This window comes from Kogia breviceps, chromosome 7 (assembly GCF_026419965.1).
Source record: "Kogia breviceps isolate mKogBre1 chromosome 7, mKogBre1 haplotype 1, whole genome shotgun sequence".
Classification (NCBI taxonomy): domain Eukaryota; kingdom Metazoa; phylum Chordata; class Mammalia; order Artiodactyla; family Physeteridae; genus Kogia; species Kogia breviceps.
The window spans coordinates 113,900,062-113,921,458 of NC_081316.1; the positions used below are offsets into that span (position 1 = coordinate 113,900,062).

Consider the following 21,397-nt stretch of genomic DNA (forward strand, 5'->3'; position numbering starts at 1 on the left):
TGTGCCATAACTAGGGAGAAGCCTGCATGCTGCAATGAAGACCCCACGTGCAGCAACCAAGACCTGATGCAGCCAAATCAACAAATGAATATTTTTAAAAAAATAATAAAATTTTCTAGGCAGGAGATTTGCCTGAGGGCTCTGGTTCTGTAGTTTGCATCAGGCTTCCAAACTGCTGTAAAGATGATGCCCATAGCAGCTCGGGGGCGGCTGTGTCCAGCTCCCTGGGTCGTGGTGGTCCTGATGGGGCTCCCACTCCTGGCTGGCATGGTAGTGTAGGTCCCAGGCTGGTGCTGTGCAGAATCAGAAGAGCAAAAGGCCTGAAGACGGTCACTGCCAACCTTGCCAGCAGCTGTGGGTGACTGCAGAGTGAGTGCAGGGTGAATATGAGCAGCTGGGCAGGGAAAGAAGGTTAAGATCCGCCCTTGGGGGTCTTCAAAACTAGTCAGGAGTCAGAACAAACATTCAGACAGACCCAGATAAAAAGCCTCTCATGACACATCCAGTTCAAGCAGAGGATGGAAGTTTCCACCTGGCACTGCTCAGAACACAGGGAAGGTGGCACGCAGCTCTGTAAGCCCTCCTTTAAGGACAAAGCTGGGAGCGCCTAGAGGATGGTGCCAGGCCAGCAAGGGACTGGGAGCCTGGCCGAAAGAGGCACAGGTGAGGATCGGGGTCGGGCAGGTAGGAGAGAGGAGACTGGCCGCAGGGCTTTGGCAAGAGGTCGGACGGGGGTGCAGATTACAGGGAGGCAGGTGGCAAGTCAGTAGAAGGAAGAACTGATCTCAGGGCAAGCTGCCCAGGGCCTGTCCTTCACAAGGACTCAGGTGGGACTGGAGCCCAGGACCCTAGGCCCCTGGCCCGGCCTGTGGGCCTGGGATATAGGCTGCTTTCAGCCGGTGCAGTGGGGACCTAGCACCAGCTTGGGAGGGACGACGTGGGTATCTCTTCCCATTATTGCGTTGACTGAAAGGAAGGCACAACAGAAAAGTTGAGAATCACGTTGTATTTGGCAGACAAAACTGAAGCTTTAAACCTGGGACGCAGCCCCTCAGAGAGCTCTGAGAGGCTGCTTGCAAGAGGCCGCTGGGAAGCCAGTATACATAGGAGTTTTTGCAAAAAAAGACCAGGTAGTCTGAACATCAAAAGATTACAGTAAATTAAAGGAAACCAGACATCTCAAGTGAAGGACTTTAGGACTTTTCTGCTTTTCTCTATAGGCGAAGATGCAGGAGTCTGGGCTCATTCCTTTGCTAGGCACCTCAGCTCTGTGAGGCCCGTGTCCCGTGCTGTCTCATCCTGAGTATACCCAGGGCACACCGTCGGGGCTGACTGCTAGACGGCGGGCATCCTGTTTCCATCCTGAGTTCCCTCGGGGCTCACTGTAGGGGCAGCTGTAATGTGATGGCTTGATGGCTGCCACATCCTTTGTTTACTGGTGTGGCAGGCAACATTTTTTTCACTGACAACCGTGTTCCATGATGCCACATGGGCAGCCTCAAATCGGCCACGGTGGGAGTATTCACACGCAGGCCATCGGCAGAGGGGGCCATCAGGGCTCCTCCCCGGCCCGCTCTCCTTCCCGAGAACAGGGTCACCAGCCCACCACCGGCTGAGACTTCATGAGGAGAGGGCTCTGTACCCTGTTTCTGGCTTCCCGGCCTTTCATAGATGTGACTGAGGGCCTCCACCTGTGGTTTCCAATTCATTTCAGGCGAGTCACCACACCTCCAGGCCTCATCCTGTGCTGGCTGACCATTGAGCCGAAGCGGCCGGGTCCAGGCAGAGAAACACGTGGCAGAGGGCCATGGGAGACCATGGGTTCACTTTCTCGCCAGCTGGCGGGACTGCCATTTGCCCGTTCCGGAAAGGTCAGGACTGACTTGCTTTGAAATCTCCAGGGGTGGGTGCAGACTCACGACCGCTCAATGGGTGGCAAGTTCTTCCCAGCCTTCTGTGGAGGCCTCCTGCTGCACTCTTTAGCAAATACTTAGAAGAGCAGGAAGGGGGATTTCTCCCCACCCTTGTTGCCAGGGTGTCAGCCAAGTAGCTGGGTGTGAGATTCTGAAGGTGAGGCTCTGCAACACTGGGGACCCCTTGGGAAGTGTGACAAAAGCAGCAAAAATGTTTTTACCAGGCATGGTGTTAAGTACTTTATGTAAATTCTCTCCTTTAATTCTTACACCGGTCCTCTGAAGAGGTACCATGGTGATCCTATTGTACAGGTGAGAATGCTGAGGCTTGGAGAGGTTAAATAACCTGCCAGATGTCAGCTCATCTATAAAGTGGCTGAGTCAGGATTTGAATCTGGGTCTGTCCGACTTCACGGCCTGAGTTCTATTAAATCTTGTCCCCCCCCCCGCCTCTTACCCTCACCCCACAGCATTGTAGCACTCACAAGCCCAGGTCTCCTGCCCACACTGTGGGTGGATGTGGGCAGCTAGCTCTGCAAATGCCAGCAAGGACATGCAGTTCTCCTGGTTTTGCCTAAGGAGCATTCTGTGTGCAGAGCGGAATGGAGCCTGCTGGATACTTGGAGGGTGCGGAGTCAGGGAGCCGTGGCCCAAGTCCCCTCTCCTGGCTGGGGCCACAGGGAAGACCACAGACATAGTGGCAGCAGAAGCCAAAAGCTGTGGGGACCGGCCAATACCCAGAGGAGAGCACCTGCCTACCGGGGAGCCTGGAGGTCCCCTCTCCTCGGCTGCCGGCCAGAGTTGAGCCATGGCCTCTGCTAGGGGCCCAGCTCCAGGTCAGGTGCCAGTGATGCTGTGCCCTACTGGGAGCCTCCCTGCCTGGGGCAGATGCTGGCCCAATCTTCCTGGGGATCTGGCTTTGCTCTAATTAGCTGGGTGATCTTGCGTGAGTCACCTACCCTTTCTGGGCCTCAATTTTCTCATTTGCAAAATAGAGAGTTTGAACTAGGATAGGAGACTTAACCTGGTGTCTGAGCACCTCAAGGGGACCTCCGTCAGGGGCTCTTACACTCTTCTGGAGGTGTAAGCAGGCATTTTTTTCTGGGGAGAAAACTGTGGTTTTCATGTATTGTCCAAGGGGCTGGTGCTTTCCCGTCCAAACTAATAACCTCTCACCAAAGGGATCCCTAAGAGCCCTCTGGCTTTAGGATTTGTTGAGTCTGAAGACCTCCCCTTCCTTGGAGACTGTAGCTTAGAAATGATGCTGACTCTAGGGAACTGAGAGCTAGGAAAGGTTTCCACTACTCTTTTTTTTTTTTTTTTTTTTTTTTTGCGGTACGCGGGCCTCTCACTGTTGTGGCCTCTCCCGTTGCGGGGCACAGGCTCCGGACGCACAGGCCTAGCGGCCATGGCTCACGGGCTTAGTTGCTCCGCGGCACGTGGGATCTTCCCGGACCAGGGCACGAACCCGTGTCTCCTGCATCGGCAGGCAGATTCTCAATCACTGCGCCACCAGGGAAGCCCTCCACTACTCTTGACCAAAGCATTTTTTTCTCAGTGTCAGGAGCCCTGTGGGCTGAGGTGTACTTTCAGCACCTGCCCCTGGCCAAACACAAAGAGGGGGAGGCCCTCCTGACTGCTTCTTTCTGTACCACCAACTGGGGGCATTTGGCTCACATGGGTGAGACTTCCCAGGGGACAGCTGGGAACCTCCCCTTCCTTGAGGGCTGGGGAGGGGCCACGGGGGTTCTGGAAACTAGGACGCACACCTGGGGGAGGACTCCACAGGTATAACAGGAGTTGCCAGCATAGCCGCGCTATTCAGGTCTTACTCTGTTTGCACTTGATTAACCCACGTTTCTTCGTGTATTTTCTTATGCCTTTGGTCTTGTGTACATATTTGATCTTGTGCATTAGTCAGAAATGTCATAGAATGTTAGAACCGGAAGGGAAATTAGAAAGCACCCCCTTCAACCTTGTATGGAGGAGGAAACCAACGCTCAGAGGAGGGGAGTGATTAGCCCAGAGCCACCAGGGGCAGGGCTGCGTCATTCAGTCCTGGACGGCGGGGATGCTCACCCCTGCGTCCCTCCCCAGTCTTGCTGCCTGACCTGCCCTCTCCTCCACCAAAGGGCTAGTCGTGATGACTAGTTCTGTGCCTTGGACCTTGCTGTTCCTTCTACTAGGGATTCCTGTACTCCCTGCAAACATCCAACCCGTCCCACTTATAGTTCAAGACCTCCCACCCCACCCACAGGAAAGTCCCTCTCCATGTGGCCCTCTCTCACCCATTCATGCAGCTGGGCACCCCTCTACCTCGCAAGTACTGTAGTTATGAGACTTCTGTGGAAGCAATGATGGTTTATTACCTTTTGCACCACCCGTGTTGACTGTAGGTGGGGACCATCTCCATTGATCCTTGCAAATCTACTACCTAGCACAGAGCTTGGCACAAAGTGGGCACTCAATAAACACATACGAGTGACTTAAATGGTTGGGACTATCTACCCTTATGTCTTGGGGGCCGAGGGGAGGTCTGAGGTCTGAGAGTTTACTTGGTGGTTTGAGAATAGGACTCTGTGCATCTTCTTTCTTCCCTGGCCCTTCCTTTTTCAGAAATGTGCCTGAATCAGCCTTACATGGAGGTCAGACTTGTGTGCTTAAGTTTCAAGTCATTCAGAATTTCATCTTTGATTCTTTTTTCTATCCACCATTCATTCACTCATTCATTCCTTCCACATTTGTTGAGCGTTCGCTCCGAGTCGGTTTTGCTTGCTGTGGGTGTTGTGATGAACACACAGACAATGCTTTGCCCTCCCGGGCTTCTGTTTCAGACACATCACTTAGTGGTAGGAAGTGTCACAACACTTGGACAAGTCACTGGGCCTCAGCAACACCATCTGCAACATGCTGTCCGTAGAGCTGACCTCACGCTGGCAGGGTGTGTGTCAGGCACCACACCTGGCCCTGCGTGAGGCTGGGGCCGGAGTGGCCGCTGGTCTGAATGTGGGCGCACACGCACACGCGCGCTTGTCAGTTTGCTTCCTCTCTTCCCGCTTGCTTTGTTTCTGGGGCCTTTTAAAATCAGCTGAGGTGCGGTGCCAGAGACTTCCGAGCCACAGATGAGGTTTTCTGAGCTGGAACGTAAACCGAAGGACAAGGCACCAGGCCTAGCGAGCTGCTCCACGTGCTGGGCGCCGTGACACACAGGTCATTTACTCCACACAGAACTGGGGAGGGCTCTGTTAGTCTCCCATTTCCCAGAGGAGAAAACTAAGGTTCAGGGCAGGTTAATGCTAGTTACCAGTCCTACAGCTGTCAGCAGCCAGCAGCCAAGTGGGCTCAGAAGCCGTGACTCCCTCTAACCGCCCCTCAGCCTCTGTGGGCACTTCCCCACGTGTCAGGGAGGTCCTACCAGCTGGAGGGAAGAGCGGACCTCAGTGTCATAAAGCCCCCTTTCCATAAAGATTTAGCATCATGTTTGTCTTGGCAGCATCTTCTGTCGAGCTGGTGTGTGGCCCATGGATTAAGTATGCAGTTGGGTGGTCTTTAAAGGATGAACGTTTTTCTCTAGGATCAATAAGCTGAGTGAGTTTGGGTCTAAATTCATCCAAATGTCAAAATTTCATCACCTGGAACAGATTCAGTCTCTGGACTTCTGTACTCAGGTCGATGGCAGGGGACAGGGGGCAGAATCCAGGGAAGAAGAAGGCCTGGGCCACCTGTAGATCAGTGAGCGTCCAATACCCAGGGTGGGGGAGGGTCTTACTGGAGCCCAGCATCCTAGAAACTGGGCGTCCTTCCTCTGTTCTGGGCTTCATCCTTGCCTTCAGGGAGAGTAGCTGGGCAAGATGCTGAGTGGTGACTCCTTGCCTTTGAGGTCACTCAGCTGCACCCTCACAGCAGGTGCAGGAACCCCTCTATAGCATCTCTGAGAAGTAGTCCCATGGTTTCCCCTTGGATCCTTTTGGTGACGGGCAGCTCATTACTTTGCAAGGCTGTGCTTTTCATTTTTGGAAAACTAAAATAATTTTAAAGTTCCTTTATATTTAGCTTAAATGTCCTCCACTGCCCTGCAACTGTGACTCATTTATCCCACATCTGCCCCCAGGGCCACACAGAACAAGGCCAGTCACACTTCCAACTGACTACTCAGAAGTTGAGCAGACGGTCTTTCTCTTCTGCAAGAGAAACAACCCTTGGGAGTTTGGGGCCTGGGACGCTAGCAGCCCAGGAACGGCCCCCTGGCCTCTCTGCACATTCAGGGCCCTGTTTTCACTCACTACTCCTTCCTCAGCATCTCAAGAAGAAGGAGGAGGGCAAAATGGGAGTTCCCCGGAGGAATCCTTGCTTCACACGTCCAGGAAAGGAAAGATGGTGATCTGAACTTGGTGTGACTTCCACCTGGGCGCCTCACACAGGGGGAGCGCGGATGTGCACCCCCGTGAGGGGAGGACGGCGGGGAAGATGGGCATGCGTGTCCCTGTGGGGAGGACACGCAGTGAACGGTGAGTGTCTCGCGTGTGTGAGAGCGTGCGGGTGTGCGAGTGAGCACGTGTGCACGCGTGTCTGCTGCTCTCAGGCCCTGGCGGAGGGGCAGTAATGATGCTCCGGCGGCCCAGAATCCGCCGTGCCCGCGGGGAGGGTTCTCCGCATTCAGTGACAAACTGTTCCTGCCCTGCCGCCTTCTGCTCCTCGGACGGCACATGTCCTGCTTCTTCGGTCTCTAAAACAGGCCCACGCTTTAGAAATTGTGAAAGTTCCAGCCTCTCGTATCCCAGTGGGTCTGGGCATACTGACTCTGCGACGGAAAGGGACAGCCACATCCACGAGCACGTTTCTACCCTTGCGTTCTTTTCATGCAATTTATCGGCATGAACCCGGATAACACTGAGGGTCCGCAAAGGGGCACCATTGTCTGGGGCCACACAGCCAGAGGGCTGGGGGACCCAGATCTGGATCAAACCCGAAGCCGGTACTTGTCCCCCAGCACAGCCACCATGATTCGGTCACCAGCGGAGGTCTCAGTGCCAGAGCTCACCAGGCCTCTGCAGGGCCTTCCTTCCCACCAGCCACCATGGCCCCGAGGATGAGACGAAAACAGTTGACGGCAATGTGGCCCCCAGCGGATTCCACCAAGAGCTCTTGGAACTGATCATTTGGGAAGGTAGTTAGTTCCTGAACCCAGGTGAGTATAAGATCCAATTTCTAAGATTCCATCCGGGGCTGGGAGAATTGAGGCTGCTCTGTCAATTATGACTTCCCCAGGTACCCCGGGCTGGAGCTCCTCCCTCCCCAAACCCTCCCGCTTGTGGTCTGAGCTTTCATCCCTCTGATTTACTTACTAGATTTTTACTGGGCCTTCCTCATCAGGGCGCTCTGAGTTCCCAGGACCTGTGCTCTCACTGAAACAGTAACTTCTCTCCGGAACAGGATGGGGCTGGGGTTAAGCAGGGAGCCAGCGGGACGGGAGAGGTGGGCTAGAGAGACAGAGCATGAGGGACGGGGAACTGAGGGAACGGGCCACGTCACAGGGGGCCCGGGCGACTTCAGTCCCGGGCAGAAGCTCCCTGAGCACGACGGCATTTGTGTCTTTCTCCACATCGGGATTTGCACCTGGATCTGGACAATCCTCGCAGGTCACCAGCAGTGGTGACACCCTCTCCGCAGCCGGTGCCCTGCCTCTGTCACTGTGCTACAGGTATCTGCTCATGTGCCTGCCTGTCTGCTTGGATGGTAAAGTCCTTGAAAACGGGGGCCACGTCCTCTTTTTATACCTGACCCTTGTCACTGTGACTGGTCTATGTTAGGAGATTAACGCATACTTGCTGGATGGGCTGGACACTGCACAAAAGCTGGAAGTATACAGATGCGCCAGACTCCATTTCCGCTCACCCGAGGCCCCCATAGTTGGGGACACAGGGACACCCACAAAGGGTAGCAAACAGCCATCGTGGTTGGCCCGGCCAGGGAGGCCTTCGTGGAGGAGCTGGGACTAGAACCGGGCCACAGGGGATGATGGGGACTGGTTAGTACAGGAGGGAAGAGCGTTCGGCTTGAGGCTCCCTGTGGAGCACGGTGAATGTGGAGGATGCGGCCTGGAATTTCCTTTCCTGCTGCCAGGGAGAGTCTCCAACTGGCCCAGGCAAAGCCCTACACGGTTCCTGGGGTTCACGCACGGCCCTCCGGCGAGCCTCCTGTAGGGAGGGGCCGGCACGGCTCCGTGCACTGGGGACAAGGGGAGCCACGAGTGGCCTGGGACGGCACTGCCCGGTCTCTCTGAGTCCAGGAAGGAAGCACAAGCCCTGGGCTCTTCTGGTCTGGGAGACCCTCTGCCCTACTCCTGGCCAGGGCCTAACCCAGGAGTCTCCTCTTGAGCCAGGACTGGGCCTCAGGACCAGAGTAAGACACTTAGCATCTCACACGGAGAGCTGCTGGTGTCCTGATGAGGCAGAGACACCCCAAGGGAGAGGGGAGAGGGTGCCGGAAAAGGGCTCCCACTTACTGAGGGCCTATGATAGACCAGACCTGGCCTGTGGCCCCCTGGCCCTATGAGGTAGGTATTCATAGTCTCATTTCACAAACGGGGAAGCAGATTCTCGGGACTCAGCAAACTGTCTAAGGTCACACATTTAAGTGGCCAGAAGGGCTGTAACCCAAGTCTGTCTGATTCCCAAGCCAGACTTCTCCCCTTTATTTGGCCCTGGTCTGCCTGTGCGTTTCATCTGGCCTTACCAGGCGACCTTGACCAAAGCACCGAACCTCCCTGAACTTCAGGTCTCTCATCTCTCCAACCAGGGGGTGAGCTCTCAGTGACCTCCCTGCTCGGGTCACACGCGGGTTCCTCCCCGACGCCTGCCGGCTCCGCGGGTGCCTGTTTGCGAGGCCGCCGAGTATTGCCAGCAGCCCCTGTGGCCGCCTTCACCGGCCGCCCTAAGCCCCGGTTTGTGTGTCTGCTTTCCGTGTCTCGCCCGTGTGAGCTGGTATCAGAACACGCTCCCCTGATGCTGCCGGAAGCAATAATCCAGACCCCGTTGAAGGGTTTAGTGGAAATCTTCCGCTTCAGCAGAAGAAAGCAAAACACTGCAAAGCAAGGATTTCGGCGGATGTAAACTCTGTGCATTTACCTTCCAAATCCGGCTGCTGGGCAGGGACAGGCGGACACCCTCAGCTCCGGGTCAGGTTGGGGAAGGGGGATGCTGAACGCAGAGGTCTCTGGGGGCTCCGCAGGCCTGGGTCCCATGAGGACCGAGCACCCCTTCTGCACTCGGGTCCGTCGAGAGCTGACCGCACGACAGGTCAGCACCTCTTGCGGTCGCACTCATTTCCCTACTAAGTCCTTACAACATTGACAAAGAAGTAGGATTATCCTTATTCCTGGTCTGAGGCTCAGACAGCGTCAGTGACTTGCCCAAAGTCACACCATCAGTAAATGACAGCACAGAGAAGAGCTTCTGATTCCCGACGGGGGGTGGGGGGATACTGCTGTCTGTTCTTGGCCACCAGACACCCCCACATCCTCCGCTGCCCCACACCAGCCACTCGTCACCATGGAAAACAACGCCGACACCTCTGGCCTGCTCCCCTGGGCCTCCCGCGCCCTCTCGGCGGGAGTCTCCTCCATCTGACCCACCGACCTGTGGCCACAGACCCTCCTGCTGTCCTCAGCTGGCTGTGGACTCCTTCGGCGCTGGGGGGGAGGTTTGCGGTTACCGGGGAAAACACGCCCTTGCTCTCGGCTTGCCAGCCTCTCTAGGACAACGAGTTACCTTTCTAAAATGAGATTTTCCGTTTCTGAGATTCTGAGACCTCCAGGTCTGCCAAACTGCCGGCCTTCCTCCCAGCCCTGGATAGCTGGGATCGTAACTAAGGTGGAGCTGCTCACAGACCGCCGTGCCACCTACACCAACAGGTCAGCGGTAACAGTCTCGTCCAGACCCCCAGTGCCTAATGTACGGCCTCACACAAGGCGCTTCTCCCTCACTCCTGTCTCCGTACCTACATACTGAGATATAAAACCAATACACAAAGGAGGCTAAATTCATGTGGATGGGATGAGCTGTGGACTTAGCAGACCCAGCTTCAACTCCCAGCCCCGCCATTTATGAATTGCACAACCCCAGGCAAGACATTTAACTTCTCGCCTTCCTTCTTTGTAAAATGAAAATAACAATACCACCCACTCGAGGAGCTGTTATGGGGATAAAACGAGATCAATCACTGAGCATAATCACTGAGCACAGTGCCTGGCCTGCAGCGAGGGCTCCTCACTGGGAGGGCCCACGGAAATGTCCATTTCCTCCGTCCTGGGGTGGGGGCGGGGGCGGGGGCGGGGGCGGGGAGTGGCGGCCAGAGGCTGTCCGGGAGGGAGGCTGCCTGCGAGCAGGGCGGGTGGGGGCCCGCTGAGGAAGCTGCTGGTGATCGCCAGCCTTTCAGAAGGCATTACAGGCCATTGTTTTAATCAATACTCTTATTATTTCCTCTGCGGCATCTATCTCCATGTTTATTATGTGTAAACAGGGTTTTTCAATGATGTGAACGTGTTAGTTTAACATAGCTGACATTTAGCGTGTGCAACTGGTGGCTGCCCCTGAGGACCTCCAGGAAAATGAGACGGTGTAACTGCCACCAAGCCGACCTCGTGAGACAAATTCGAAAACCGCAGATTGGCGGGGGTCAGGGCATCCGGTGCACGCTTGCAGGCATGGGCTGTGTGCTCAAGAGAGGCAAAAAAATAATACACATGGACCCTGGGAGCACGGTCTGGCTACTAGGGAGAGTATCCAGCCTGTGGTCCAGAGCCCAAGCACTGGGGTTCCCACCCCTTTGCTGCCCAGACCTAGATCCTGTACAATAGGTCTACGTGGTCCGGCCAACTCCTGCTGACTTTCTCCCTTCCTGCTGACCCTGGAGCTTGTCAAAGCTCACGCTCCTGGACTCTCAGACGACCCACTTCCTCCCTTCCCATTACGCAGTCCCCAGGGGCCTGAAGACCCATTTTTGTACATGTTTCTCTGGCTTGGCCCCCGTCGTGGGCTTGGCCCGGTCTTGCCGTCTAGGCAGCAGAATACAGTACAGCAAAGGTGGCTCTTCCAAATATTCCACATGGGCTCAACTCTCCTCCAGTACCAGGTGCTCAGGATAACAGATTCGGCCCTACCAGCTCCCCTCCTTCCCTCCCACTGGATGGAAGCTGATGCAGGAGGGGTTTCGTTAAGATCTGGGAAGAGCTTCCTCATCATGACTTCGTTACAGCTGCAGGTCAGATGTCTGTCCCACGAGCGTCTCACAACCAACAGGGGGGCCAGACCCCAGTAACTGCCACTGAACTCAATACATCAGCTATCAGACAACTCTGGACTCATTTGTGTGGGTCTTGGGAGTGTGTCATAAAGGAATGAACCTTTACCAAGACAGTCTGTGGACCTTTATCCACAGGATGTGCTTTTATCCTTTGGTTGTTTTCGTTTGTTTTTACTTTTTTTTTCTGCAATCTATTTTTTTTTTTTATTGGAGTATAGTTGCTTTATAATGTTGTGTTAGTTTGTACTGTACAGCAAAGTGAATCAGCTGTACGTATACAAATATCCCCTTCTTTTTGGACTTCCTTCCCATTTAGGTCACCACAGAGCACTGAGTAGAGTTCCCTGTGCTATACCGTAGGTTCTCCTGAGTTCTCTATTTTATACATAGTATCGATAGTGTACATACGTCAATCCCAATCTCCCAATTCATTCCACCCCCCCTTTCCCTCCCTGGCGTCCACATGTTTGTTCTCTACCTCTGTGTCTCTATTCCTACGTTGCAAATAGGTTCATCTGTCCCGTTTTTCTTAACAGTGTTTAGAAGCAGAGGACTGGGTAGGAAACTGCTTGATTTTCCACCTTCACGCCAAATGGCAAAAAGGGCTCAAGGGAAGGAAGGGATCTGGGCCTAGTCCTTCATGCCCATCTGTTCACCTGTCTGCAGTGCTTGGCAAACGCTGGGGGTCCATCCAGCTAAGCAGTACTTTATTAATGAAATGGCTGCCGTCATCATGGGGCCACGAGGTCTGTGTGTCTTCAACCTTCCGCCCAATCCGTGACTGGTTGGGCCTTGGCTCCCCCGCACTGTCTGAGAGATGTGAGGGAGCTGTTTTTCTTGGCAAATAAATATGATATCATAAGGCCTGGCAAGGCTTCGGCCTGAGTAACGGCCGTCTGCCTTCCCAATTCCCTCAGCAGCTTGGAACAGGAACATTATTCTTTACTTCCTCTCTTTAAAAACAAACTCTCTGTTGCAGAGCATCTTTCAGCCCCAGGATCCCTGCCCGATGGGGCCGCATGTCAATGGTGGGAAGTGATGGATGAGCTCAGGTGACAGTGCATGTTTGGGAAAACACAGCAAGATGTTTGGCCTGGAAGACGCACCTGAGGGTCTTGAATCAGAGGGGCCCCCGTCCACGTGTCCCAGTTCGTGAGGGACTCAGAGCCCAAATCAGTAAGACTCACGTTGCTGACAGCTGCCACCTCCCTGGTCTAAATCTTTTTTTTTTTTTTTTTCAGTACGCAGGCCTCTCGCTGTTGTGGCCTCTCCCGTTGCGGAGCACAGGCTCCAGACGCGCAGGCCCAGCGGCCACGGCTCACGGGCCCAGCCGCTCCGCGGCACGCGGGATCCTCCCGGACCAGGGCACGAACCCGCGTCCCCTGCATCGGCAGGCGGACCCCCAACCACTGCGCCACCAGGGAAGCCCTCCCTGGTCTAAATCTTTATGGAGTAACAGGGCAACTAGGTAACCTGACTGGAGCTGGAGATTCAGGATCAAGTACAAGGTTGTCCGCCTGAGCCCCCCTGGTTGTATGTGAGTTTGGGGGTGTCCTGTGGCTTCTATGCTCACACGGGCACTGCCACCTTGAAATATGTAACCCTCGTCACCCTTTGCTTGTCACTCGATCTTTATACAACCCTTTGAGACAGGTAGCAGGTATCGTCATTTCTCTTTATAAACCTGACAATAGAGGCTCAGAGATTAATCAGATGACTTGTTCAGAGTCACACGATAGATGAAACAGAAGTGGGAGTTGAACTCGGGTCTTTTGGCCTCAAAGTCAATTTTCATGAGGCCACATCTAGCCTTCCCGCCTTTTCTGGGCCGTGCGGACTTGGCCGCTGCCCCCTTCCCGTCTTGACAGGCAACGACCACAAGGTGGCGCGGGGGGAGGCTTGGAGCCAGTGGTCAGGCCCGGCTTTCACATCACTCGGCCACTGACCTGCTGGGGGCTCACTGCGGTCACTCGGTCAGACAAGGAGTTCAGCCGGCCGAGCTCACAAGGAAGTCTTGAGGCAGGCGTGTGGCCAGGTCTCTGAAAGTGTCAGAGGAGGGCGAATCAGTGTGCAAACGCTCAGGACTGTTGACCCACCCCATGAATATTCACTGAGCACCTACCAGGACTAGGCTTAGGGACAAGACGGAGTCCCTGCCATGAAGGAGCTGGTGGTCTAGTGGGAGAGACAGCCAGACAGCAGCCAAATAGAGAGTGGCCGCTGCTCTGATGAGAGGAGCCTGGCACCTTGACGATGTGCAGGAGAGTCACCACCAGATACAGTGGTTCTTGGAGAAGGTGCACAGCGGACATGACACCTAAGCTGAAACCCCAGGGACAAATGGGAGACAGGCAGATAAGGTGGGCCTGCAGAGTGTTTCCCAGCTCAGCACGTGCAAAGGCCCGGAGGTCAGAAAGAGCATGTTCTGCTAAGGTGAAGGCACGTTTAGTCTGGACTGGAGCAGAGCTGGAGGGACAGTGCTGGGGTGGGGCGGTGAGGCTGAGGGGTTAGCACACCCCAGCCGGGTGTCTGGGCCATCAGGGGCAGTGAGTCCAAACCCACAGCCCTTTCCTTGCCCTGACCCCGCAGCCTGGAGCATCTTCACCTTGCTCTGGACTCCCTCAGCCCTTAACTGTATGTGACGGAGCTTCTGGAAATGGACCCAAACCAGAGCAGACAGCACCAACCCCTGAGTCAAAAAAACCTGCCTGTGCTTTATCAATTGAAGGACTGTAATCTGGGAGATGTTCATTGAATGTATTTCTGCCTTCTGAATGGCTTTTACTTTTCACTAAATTGAAACTGCAGTACAATATATGTGAATGATTAGACTGTGTAATACATTCCTGCAAATTTAGATTAGGAATGATTATGACTTAAGTAAGATAGTTGAGCACAATTCTTGTTGCCATCTATCTTTTTTTTTTTTTTTTTTTTTTAGTGTTCATGGGGGTGATTGAATGCAAAGAGAGCCTGGGTCTGGGTGCAGAGAGGGCTCAGAGGAAGGAAGGACAAGCTGATGTAAGAAGATGTAGGATCTATGGGGCAGGGAGAGAGCCCTGGGATTGGAGGCAGATCTGGGAAAAGTCCTGGCTCTGCCATTTGCTTTGCTGTGTGACTTAAGGCAGGTTACTTAGACTCTCTGAGTCTTGGTTTCCCATCGGCAAAATGGGCTTTATTATTCCTGGCTCGTGGGATTGTTCTGGGTGGCACGAGACTGGGGAGGGAGAGCCACGCTGCAGGGTGGCCGAGAGCTGGCATGGGAATCCACGTCCTGTGGCCATATTTGGGCAACACCACTTAATAGACCTGTGTGACCTTGGTCTTCGAGAAGCCCCTGTCTCCTAATCCACAAAATGGGAAGAAGAACCCTTGGCCTCGGGTGTCCTTAGGGAGAGGATTAAACGGGATTTTCCATGTTAGAAGTGCTTTGTAAATTGTAAGCCACCTGGGAGGGCTGCCCTGGCAGGTCGGGGTGGGAACAGGAGTCTGGAGGGGGTCGGGGCTCTCCTTCCCTAAAACAGCAACCAGAAGTGGTTTGGTGGAAACTTGCTGGGCATCCCTGGGTGGGGAGGGGAAGGAGAGAGGCCCTGTGGAACGTTTCCCTTGGGGTGCCCTGCCCTGGCACTCTCGCACCAGCTTATTTTGCTCTGTCTACACCCTGTCTCCCGTCACCTAACACACTGCAGCATTCTATATAATTTACTTATCTATTATGTTTTGTTTAGAGTCTGTCTCCTTAGTTCCGGGACCTGTTTTGTTCCCTGGCACATCCCAAGCACCTAGAACGCAACCTGGCAATTAGTAGGCACTCAGGATATATGTGTCCAGGGACTGGATTTATGAGCGGGGCTAGAATTCTGTCTCCTGAGATAACTGAGGTGAGGGAGACAGTGGCGGGGGAACCACGGGAAACCCAGGGCATCCGTCACTCCAGCAGGGAGCTTGCTGCAGGCAGAAAGAAATAACAGCAATTTGGTGTGTGGAGCCCGGCGCCCATTCTTCAAGGGAGCCACAGGGCCCCAGGATTTCCCTGGAATCCCTGGGCACCTGCAACCTGGCTGCACTTCCCTGTCCCTCCTAGCAACCTGAAGAAATGCCTTCCAATCAGAGCAATTACTGCCGCCCCGAGCTGATGCCTCTTGAGGTGTCCACCTCCTGTGGTTCCAGCTGGAGACAATATTTCTCTTCTGTTCCTCGTGACAACAAATACCCCAGCGGCAGATGAAGGGCCCTCCAAGCCCTCCAGAGCTGAAGAGCCTGGGCCGGGTCTGCGTGGAGGGAACCGACGCGCCAGCCCGCGTGGGGCGTACAGCTGTCCTCTGACTCTTCCAGGACTTTCAGGCCACTTTGTCCCTGACCAGTGTCACTCTGGCCAAGGGGGGCCTGCAGGTGGGGGAAGCATCAGCCGTACCGCTGACCGCTTGGGGTCCTCCGTGCTTGCCGTGCAAAGGGAGCTGGCATTCCATCACGGCCCAGTGTGTGGGTCTCGCTAAGTGTCTCCCCCCACTCACAGCGCCCTGAAGCAGCCACTCTCAGTTTCAAATGAGGAAACGGGAACTCAGGGAGGTTGAGTAATTTGCACTGGGTCACACAGCTCATTAAGTGGCCGGGCTGGGGGAAGAACTCCCACGTCTCTGAACTTAAAGCACATGCGTCCTCTCTGGGCCCCGAGTGGAGTGGACACTCCCTGGAGGGTGGGAGTGCAGCCCCTGACCTCCCAGCCTCAGGTTCCTGACTGGGGCACCCGCTACCTGTGCTCTGCAGAAACACCCTGCACCTCGGCCCAGTGTGTCCTGCCGCCTCACCTCACCTTGCCCGTGTCCTCACCCCGCCGGGCTTGGGCTGGTGCCATCCCTGGGCCCTGCTGCTAGCTGAGTCCTGTTTCAGTTACAGCCCAGAGCCCCTCTCCCTACTGCACCTCATCCTCCGAGCGGGGCTCCCCCCGAATACCAACCAGGGTCCAACTGCAGCACAGAGTATCCTTGGGTACCCACACTAACACCAGTACCAACACGAGTATGAATACGAATACAAATATTAATACTGATACAGATACAAATAATAATACTCATAGTAATTAATACTCACACTCATCCTAATGCTGGTTTATATTTGTTGGGAATTTATTGAATCTCAAATGTGAGCCCAGGAAGCTGACTCTGGAGATCTGTGTTCTGAACCACTGCATACGTCCTGCCTCTTCCTCATATGGCATGCTCCTTCAACCTAAACCACCCTGGTCTGTTTCGTTAACATCCCTTTTCTTTTTTTTATAGATTTTTTTTTTTTTTTGCAGTTCACGGGCCTCTCACTGCTGTGGCCTCTTGCGTTGCGAGCACAGGCTCCGGACGCGCAGGCGCAGCGGCCATGGCTCACGGGTCCAGCCACTCCGTGGCACGTGGGATCCTCCCGGACCGGGGCACAAACCCGCGTCCCTCGCATCGGCAGGCGGACTCCCAACCACTGCGCCACAGGGAAGCCCAACGTCCATTTTCAAACCGACTTCTCGAACTGAATGCAAAATTGCAGATGTGGTCTGACCGAACAAAGCTGAGGGACACGTCACGCCCCTATGTTTTGAGCATCGTTTTGCAATTAATGCAGTCTCAGATTGCACGCACTTTTCTTGGTCCCCAAGTCCCTGGGTTGGCAACTATCAGCCAGTCCTAAGTCCCCAAGTCTTCCAGATATTAGCCACTGTGGGTAAAGCTCTTCTCGTTGCCCTCTTGTGTGGCCAAGGGCCAAAGCCCACCTTTCCTGCCCCCTAGTCTTTGATGGCTGCACTTGGCTTTGCTGTGGCACGGAGAGAACGCTCCAGATGAAAGAGAACTTGGTCCCGGGAGAGTCGGGGGCTGGATGGAGGTGAAACGGCCTGTGAAGGTCGCTGCCACTGCTTGGTGAGCGATCTGTCCCCGTTTCAGCCTCAGTGGGAAAGTGATAGAGGGTGTAATCAGGACCCGAGCTGTGCCTGGCGGGGGCTGCTGTCTCCAGCTCAAGGAAGCTGGGGACACAGACCGTCGTCTCTGTCCTCGCGGGCAGAGGGGAGGAGTGTACCTGCTTGTCCACGTCCACAGGGGAGAAGGAGTAGCAACCGGGGCTTCTGGACCCGGTAACTGAAGATCCTGATCTTCCCTGGGAGTGTGTGGGTGGAGTGGGGGGTGGGAGGAAGATGGGGATGGAGTGAAGCAGAAAATATGGCCAGACCACTTTTGAAGGGAGTAAAACCTCCTCTTGCCCTGTCATCTCCCTGGCTTCGGTCTCCACCCCGCCCCCTCTCTCCACCTACCAGAGAGCCTGGAGCTCAGGCTTCTCAGAGCCCTCCCTAGCTGGGCACCCCACCCGGGGTTCTTCCCCCCCTGTTCTCCCTGTGTCTTCTCTCACCACAGTTTGCTTGTCCTGTGTGTCACATTTTACCCCACCTCCTGGGGCACTCGCCGCATTAGAAAGTGATCTAATACATTAATATGGTATTAAGGTGTTCAAGTCTAGCAGTTGGCTTGACGCTTGTAACCAGCCATAAGCCAAGGGTATAAACACTTTAACAAGAGAATTCCTTAACCTCCAGGCATAAATCCCAGGGTCACCTTCCATGCGTTCTGGCAGGGAGCGTGTCTGGGCAGGGTAAACCCCAAATGGTTGCACGGCCCGGGACACCGCCCTACTTCACATTGTTCCTCACAATAATGCTTGAAGTCGACAGGGTGACATTCCTTAGGATGAGGAAAAGGAAGCTCAGAGACGTTCTGTGTCTTGCCCAAGGTCACACAGCTCACAATTCCTGGAGCCCAAGCAGCCCCAGGCCCCTTGCTGGGCCAAGAGCCCCCCTCCCCTTCCATCTCCTCAGGGCATTGACAGATTCTGGGGCCTGCGGTCTCCCACATACTAGGATGTGGGCCTCCTTTACGTGGAGAAGGAGGAAGGTCTGAAGGGTAGGGCTCAGCTCTACAGGGCGGGGAGAGTCCTTTCTTCCCGGCTGTCCACCGCTGGAGGGTCTGGGCCAGTCGGCTGACCTCTCTGGGCCCCTGAGGCCTCACGACTGGGACTTTTAAGGGTACAAAGAGGCAGCAGCAGAAACTCTCTAAGGCCCTGCCAGCTCTACAATTCTCTGATTTCTAACACATCCTCCTGGCTAACTCCCCTTCTCTGTCTAGCCAGGGGTCCTCATAGAAAGATAGAGGCCCTGACCAGAACATTGGAAAAAAAATCATTGTCCTAAAGGTCATATAGAATTCTGAAGCCACAGAGAAGGAACTTGCGTTTAGGGTCTGCGTGGTGTTTTCTGCAAGCCTTCCACCGTGCAGTTCTCAGCCCTCCGGGCCAGCGGGCTGGGGCTCCGGGGGAGAGGCGTTTCCTGGCAAAAGCCACTTTGCAGCTGCACTGGGACCCTGGGCCCAACGGGTCGTAGCGCCTGGTCAACCCCTAGTAGAACCTGATCGGAGCGCGTGGTTCCCAAGCAGGCACTGCATGTGGACGCAGGGTCCGCTCGGCTGCCTGTGGCACTGTGTCCCCGCAGCTGTGGCCCCCGTGACAAGGTCTGTGGGCTGCCAGCCCGGCTGGAGAGCACTCGAGAGCTACGTCATCGACCGCCTCTTCTCTCTCCAAGGCTCTTAACCCCCTCGGGCAGGGAGGAGGACACAGGGACGGGGGGAATACGCAGGGGGCGACACCCGGACGGGGAGGCCTTGCATAGATACCCGCTCAGCTGATGACTTGAGTCTCGGCCTCTTTCTCCCTTGTCAGGGTCTTCCTATCGTAACACTTGACCTTTGACTTGAGCCTCATTAATTTACCAAAGCATTTACATAAATCATCTCATTTCAGCTCCACCACAACCCGAGAGCTATACGTTGTTAGTACCATCTTAAGGATGATGCTGCTGTGACTCGAGAGATTAAGTGCTTGGCCCAAGGTCACACAGCCGGTATGTGACAGAGACAGGACTGGAATGAGGTCTCCTTTCCCGAAGCCCTCGTTGACCACCCGCCCTTCAGTCCCTTCAGCCGGGCCACACTGCCCCCTTGAGAGTGACAGGGGAATGACAAGAAATGACAAAGCCTTAGGTGAAGGGTAGTGACAGAGTGTGGCAGGAGCTTCTTTCCAGAAGCTTCTCCAGGCACAGGCACCACCTGCTTTTCCAAAGCTTTCTTTGGTGTGTGCGTGGTCATAAAGAATTGTAATAAGCTATGATTTAAGGAGCCAGGGCCATAGGCTGGCAGAGGGTTTCTTCCTTTAGGAGCTGGGGGAAGCAGCGAGGTCTTGGCCCCTAGAAAGGCAGGAAAACCTCCCAGGATGAATCTCTCTTCCCTAGGCTCTGATGGACCACAGGGAAAGCCATTCGAGCAGAGGTGGCAGATCCCGCCTCGGGGCTGAGCTGTCTTCTCCAGAGGCTGTTCACCAACTTCAAGGGTTTCCTTCCAGAAAGTCCCGGTAACTCTGACGTCCAGCATCTATGTCCATGAAGGAGTGTAGCAAGAATGCTCTGTTCGCTCTCTTATGCTCAGATCTAATGAGTGCCTGGCGTAGGCTAGATGCTTAGCAAACTCTCAAACGAATGAATTAAGTGCAACGAAACCTAGAAGATCATCACCTGCAGAATATTCTTCTCCGTACTTTACAGAGGTGGCACCTGAGGGCCAGAGAGGTTAAGTAACGTGTCCACGGTTGCACAGCCAGTTAGTGGTGGGAGAAGTACCAGAATCGAGGTCTCCTTTCCCTACACGCTCTTCCTTCTGTAGGAGGAGAGATGGGAATGTGAGGACCTTGGACCTAGGATCAAGCAGCTGATTTGACCTCTGAGAGGTTCTTTCCATGTTTCTTAGTTGCACTGAGTCTGCAGTTATTGGATGTGGTTGGGAAGGAACTTGCCTCCCGTCTCCTGGCGGGCACACACTGGCAGTGGTGAGAAGATGCTTCTATCCACTCTCTCCCAGGAGCACTTAGCTCCTCACAGCATCTCTCGCACCATGCGCCCCACTTTCCTCTTCTGGGAAGCGGGAATAAAAGCCAGCACCAGGGCTTCCCTGGTGGCGCAGTGGTTGAGAATCCGCCTGCCGATGCAGGGGATACGGGTTCGTGCCCCGGTCTGGGAAGATCCCACATGCCGCGGAGCGGCTGGGCCCGTGAGCCATGGCCACTGAGCCTGCGCGTCCGGAGCCTGTGCTCTGCAACGGGAGAGGCCACAACAGTGAGAGGCCCGCGTACCACAAAAAAAAAAAAAAAAAAAAAAAAAAAAGCAAGCACCAATAAAATAAAAAGAGCAGAAAGCACCCTCCAACCTGGCCTTCCAGATGAGTTCAGTGGCCTCTGGGGATGGGTTCTGGGAGAGAGAGGCAGAGCCCAGGGTACGGTTTCCAGGGCCCAGGGGACACGTGTGGGCACAGCCATCCGCCAATCCCTGGAATCTTCAAAGCAGCAGGAGGAAGCAGGATGGGGTCATTACATGCGTTCCAGTCCCTCCGCTGAGGCGCTCAGAGGAAAGCTAGGCCATAGGAGGAATGCCCTTGCTCTAGACTCGCCGTCACCGGGAGCCCGTGGGGCCCCCAATCTCTTCCTCTGAGGCCCTTTCCCTGCACAGATGCCTCGGTCTCCCCGATGGGCTCCTCCCCTTCTCCACAGAGCCCCTCAGCTCTCAGGGGCTGGGCCCCGCTCTCGCCAAGAGCATTATCAGTGGCCCTGGGGCCTGGGCCAGAGCCTGCCTGTCCCTCTGCAGCTCCACAGTGTGGGGACACCAAAGGGCAGTGCCAGCAGCCGGCTGCAAGCTGACAAGCCTGAGTTCACTCCAGCACCCAGGAGTCGACAGGACCGTCTGAATTAAGTGGCCAAGTTGGGTTTTTAATTAAGTCCCCATGGTCTTTTAAAAAGGTCACTGATGACACCATCTTCTTCAAGGCCAGTATGAAAAGGCATTCAAAGTCAAAGTTCTGAGATGGGAGCCTTGTAACTTGAAATGTCATAGGCAGAAATTTGGAAATGGGGAAAGAGGGAGCTGGTGGAGGAATGACCCTGTCACATTGTCCTGCCGTCAGAGTCACAGTTTCCAGTGGGAGCTCCAAACTAGTTTGGTCTCAAAGTGGCCCCGCCCTGCTCGCTCACGTTCCTACCCCCATGACTGGTTATGGGCTCTTTGTTTGCTGCACCAGTGAAAAATGGGACCCTTGTCTTCCCTGACATGGAATACA

The 21,397-nt window shown here is 54.8% G+C and overlaps 1 protein-coding gene across 8 annotated transcripts in view; it reads right to left on the reverse strand.

Moving 5' to 3' along the window:
* Positions 1-21,397, reverse strand: part of KIRREL3 (kirre like nephrin family adhesion molecule 3) — a 575,242-nt gene that overhangs the window by 149,219 nt on the left and 404,626 nt on the right. The window contains exon 1 of one of the 8 annotated variants that reach the window (XM_067039267.1): positions 13,163-13,251. The exons of the other annotated variants lie outside the window; for them this stretch is intronic. The gene's annotated coding sequence lies outside the window, so the exon portion shown is untranslated. Of the gene's footprint in view, positions 1-13,162; positions 13,252-21,397 lie in introns of those variants that run through there. 8 annotated transcript variants of the gene reach the window in all.